Below are 5,323 nucleotides of genomic sequence, written 5' to 3' on the forward strand. Positions count from 1 at the left end.
CTCCAGTTTTAGATACATTGTTATTCTATATAAGGGGTCCTGGTTGCTAATAGCTCATGGTCTATACTGCTGTAAATAGCTTTTAAATTAATTTCCCAAATCCAACAAGTAATAGAAGTACTTCAAATTTAAAGTTCAAAGATGTTTTTTTAAAAAAAGAAAATATAGGAATTATCTTTGAGTCAAAGTATCAGCCATCTTAAAGTAAGATAATTGGTCTTTCTGTATTGTGAAAACGTATCTATCACAAAACAGTGAATTTCCTGAGTGTTCTGCTTGACATCAGAGATTTGGTGTGAAGTACAAAAATCATCATTTCATACAGCAGGAAACCGAAGCTGGGAAAATGATGTGACCTGGTTCAGATCACACAGCTCCTAGGAACATAAACTGTCTTCTGGCTCATTGATTTTTCCACTTTGGCATATCCCTGAAGAAAAGCCAAACTTTACCAGGTGCATCTTTATTTTCTGATAATCTTTGTTGAAAAAGTAAAAACTAAATCGTCATTTTGTTCTTTTTTAAAGAGAATGGCAAGACATGCTAATTGCAGAGGCCAGACAGAGAATGCTCAAAAGCCCTCAAAACTGAGCTCAGAGAAGTGTGGAAGTCTAAGCAATCATGGTAGTCAGAGCCCAGTCACACCATGAAACCTGCCTACAACTTGAGCCTTCTCAAACAGTTCAGCCCTTCAAGCAAGGTTTAATGACCCTTAATCTTTCCTGACTGAAGCGTATGGTATTTTTCTATTCAATATGCCATTTATATCAATCCCAAAGGAAATTGTTGGTCTTTTTGTGGACACCTTTTCAAAGAGTGTACGTTCAGGATAATGCTTTAAATACAAATTACTCACATGGAGGGAGGGATAGGAAGGCAGTGTACAGAAGCTTAGAAGGAGTGTGCATATTTCAGGGAGACTGGTTATTCAGGAAATTTAAATAATACCTCAGTGCATATAAAGAAAACAGCACAGTCAGGCATTATTTATCAAAATAACTCTCCTTATCCCAGGCCCATATCTGGCATCCTTAATGATGCCTAATAATGAATAAACATGTCACATCCTGAACCCCTGAACTTCTACACAAATGACTTAGATCATAAAGTTACTGAAGAAAGCATGAGAAAATGCCAGCCTGAAACTTCCAATGCACTGAGCCCTAATTAGATTTGGATGAGAGGAAGAGGAAAAGGACTCCATGTTCTTGACTTTTGATTTCTTGGCTTTTTTATTTCCTCCAAGGATCCTAGGGTCTTGAATATAGAGGGAGGTACAGATTTTAAAGAAAGGTAGGTGAATTACATCCAACATCTAAGTGAATATCTCCATTATGGGAAGTGATGGGTCTGGAACTCAGGACAGAGGCCTGGGCTGCAGATAAAGGTTTGCCAATGCCAGCCAAGGTTTACTAGGTGAAGCCATAAAGGTAGATGCACTGGCCCAGGTTAAGTGGAAAGAGATTGTAGGGCAGGACGATCTACTGGACTGTGTCACTTTCACCAGCAGCCTGACAAATAGCAGGCAGTGCCAGTGAGAATGGACCAGTTGAGGGGTGAGGATCGATAGAGTGAGTGAGGCAGAAGCTGAAATGATTCACCCAGGTCTCGGCTGAGTAGGAAAGGGAGCATTGCCATGAGCAATTTGAAAAGCTTGGAGAAAAGGAAGAAGTCAAGGGTTTGGTTGTGGCTGTAACGTCTACTAGCTGTGTAACCTTGAAACTGTCACTTAAGATCACTCTCAAATTTCATACATCCCAAGGGCAACTATGACAGAGTTCTAGCCTCTGCTCTTTGACTTACCAAATAAACTATCTGATACACATGTTAAGAGGACTCCTCAAAACACACTTCCTTCACCCAAATAAGTAACTCTCTCCAAGGGTGGAAGAAAGGTCATTTGAAAAGAATGGGAGGAGGAAAGAGGGGAGAAGATATTGCACAATATGGATAATCTTTCTATCTCCCTTTGACAAAATAAGTTACACACAACTAACTCCCACTCCAACAGACTCATAATCATCAAGGTACATGGTTTCGTTTATAACACAAGTCTTGCCCAAAACCTAGGAGTTGCAAGATACATATTTCTGGCAGCAGCAATAAGCAGAGAGGCCCCTTCTCCCATAAATTCCACATTCTTTCTCCAGCTGCATGCCAGACCAACAATAACCAAACTATACTACTCCCTCAGGACTAGCAGGAATGTGAAAATAGAACAGAACTGAAATCGATTAAGATTCATATCCATAGGAGTTTTTATGAGACTAACAAAGGACGTTAGAAAAACTAAGACCACTGTAGCACAACCCCCAGTCTTTAAGTTGCTTGAAGGCTGCATCTAAGTGCTTGAGTTAATTAGAATTTCCTTTTTGGGGAAGAGAACTCAGTTCAACATAGTTCAAACCTGTTAGCTGTTTGGATATTGGAAGATAAACCCAGTAATATATTATGCTTTGGAGAAAAGTAATAAAACCCATTCATGATCTGAATCCTTAAAACCTCAAAAGCTTATTTTATTTAATCATGGGCTCTGTTTCCAAAATGCTGTGAACACTGCAAAAGGAGAAAAAAGGTAAAGCCATACTTCCCGCTCTTAAAAACTGAAACATCTATCCTAGAAATGTTGTCTGTGTGTTGTTTCAACATTGTGCTAGAGCTCTCCAAAACTGGAATGCAAAGTTGTTGTTTTTAACTTTTAAAACATTTAAAAAACTTTTAAAAGTGAGTGATATCATAGAATGTCACTGAATTGCAGAAAACATAATGCATTAACTTCTGTTGCGTTGAGGTATGAGGCTGACAGGTTAAGCATCAGGGGCCAACTATTATGTAGTTAAGCAAAATACCCAAATGTGAGTGATGCAGACTTTCTGGAGGAATCCAGGTGCCATTCTGCCTTGGTATAACAGAAAATCTCTCTGGTTCTGGAACCTTCCAGTGTACATGTGCATTAGTGGGAGAAGGGGAACCTGTGGCCTCTGTCCAAGAGGCTTCTTGATGAATGACAGACAATTACATAGTAATTGCTATGCCCAGGAAACAGGTTCTGTTCTGGATTGTACAGCTCTCCATTCCTTCTTGGCTCTAGCAGAAAGGAAAGTTAAAATCCTTAGAGAGGAAGACCTAGATTGTGTGTGGTGTTGGCAGGAGGAAGTTGTAGCAGATGTATTCATTTCCATATTTCTAGGATTGGCATACACTCAGCAAATGTTTCCGTGAATTAAATGAAATAATTTTAGTTCCCATTTTGCTATTAGCTAACTTATGATGTAACTTCAGGCAAGTGATTTTTGCCCGAGCCTCAGTTTTTCCATCTGTAAAGTGGGTATGATCCCTGATATAATGCCTGTGAACAAACTGATGAACTCTGGATCTCTATGCACAGGAAGGGATAAAGAATTAAAGTTGTGTCTGTTTTGCTTCCTCTTAGATATGGGCAGATATTAAACTTTCAGTGTCAAAACACAGTGCCGATATTCTCAGTGACTTCTAATCAAAAACTTCTCTGGCTTATAAAAATACATGTTCTTCCCCATAGGCCAAAGCTAATTTCAATATATACAATTTTTAAATTTGTTCTTATATATTTTTGTCCAGAATTGAATGTTATAAAAAATTTTGTTCACCTTGGTTTTAAATAAGATGGGTAAGGCTGCTCCACAAAAACTCATTTTATATCCATTGAAGGGTGACTGGATAAAGAAAATATGATATATATGCACAATATATACTACTCTACCATACTACTATGTATGGAATACTACTCTACCATAAAAAAGAATGAAATTCTGCCATTCGCACATGAATGAACTTAGAGAAAATCATGTTTAGTGAAATAAGCCAGGCAGAGAAAGAGAAATACCACATGTCCTCACTCATAAGTGGGAGCTAAAAAAATAAACAAAGAAAGAAAGAAAGATACAACAATCACAGTAATATGTCGAACTTTCAAAAGGAGAGAACAGAAGTGAGGTTACCAGAGGTGGGAAAGAGGGAGAGGAAAGGGAGTTAGTGAGGAATTGGTAAAGGGCCATGAAAAATGATTACATTGTATAATGTTGAATATACTAATTATCCTGATTTGAGCATCACATATTGCACACAGGTATTAAATATTCAAGTGTGTACCACACAGATATGTATAATCAATTATTTTCAATTTTTTAAAAAACTTAAAAAAGAGGAAAAAAACTTATTTTAATCCATAGTTTAATAATTTATATTCCTGCTGTTAATTCTAAGTTCAGATAATGACAGTTATACATAGTAATGTTCATCTATTATTGTTATTAATTGAATACTTACTATGTCCCAAGCACTGTGCTTTGCATTTTATATTCCCTCTAATCTTCATAACAATTCAGTAAGGAAGATATTATTCCTGTTCTACACATGTAAAAAGAGACTCGGAAAAGTTAAGGGACTCAACCCAGCTGAGAGATAATAGAACCAGGATTTGAGCAGGCATTGTTTAAAGTCCTTGGTCTTCTTCCTACTGTGTCAACTCACTGACTTCAAAACAGACTTATGGAACACAATCCATCTATTTTAAATAGAGCCTATATTTATGGATGTCAGAACTACTAATTCATTTTTTAAAAGAAGAAAAGAAACAAACCACTGTAGTATGTAGCTTTTTCCAAAAATATGCTTTTCTCTACTAAATATGGCTTAGATTAGCACACTTAATGCTCTTCCTTGTTTGGTATAAACTGAATCAAATGAACAGTAAACATACACTCTTTTGACATTTTCTAATTCAAATAACAACCTTGATAATATTAAAATAAACTAGAAAAAGTCTTCTGCAGAAGACAATGCTCCCATGCAAAAAAAAATCCTTAAAAGATTTGAAAGATAATTCCCACCATCAGTTATACAAAGGAAGTCCCTGTATCTTTCATCTACTATATCATACATTCCTGCCGATTCCACTTCAGCAAGGAACAACTTGTTTAGTGGCTACTGCTGGGCCTTTGCAGATTCTGCTACAGGTGTTGTCTTGCACTTAACAATGAGTAACTTCCAGTATTATCACACTGGCTGGAGGCAAAAGCTCTTAAGAAACATGTAGTAGAACTTGGCTTGAAGCCCTCTGAACGTATAATTACTCTCTGAATTTCCCATCTATGCAATAGCAATTTACAGTAGCAACATCATTCCAGCACAGCGAGAGAAATGCTAAACTTAGCTTATTGGCTAAAATAGTTTACCACAGCTTAAAATAATTATGCATGCTTTAAATAAGTTTGAAACATAAGCTAACTTTCCACATTTCTTCACAGTTTTTGGAATATGGGCGACTTGACACTCAGCCTAC

Source organism: Cynocephalus volans, chromosome 11 (assembly GCF_027409185.1).
Source record: "Cynocephalus volans isolate mCynVol1 chromosome 11, mCynVol1.pri, whole genome shotgun sequence".
In the NCBI taxonomy this organism is placed as follows: domain Eukaryota; kingdom Metazoa; phylum Chordata; class Mammalia; order Dermoptera; family Cynocephalidae; genus Cynocephalus; species Cynocephalus volans.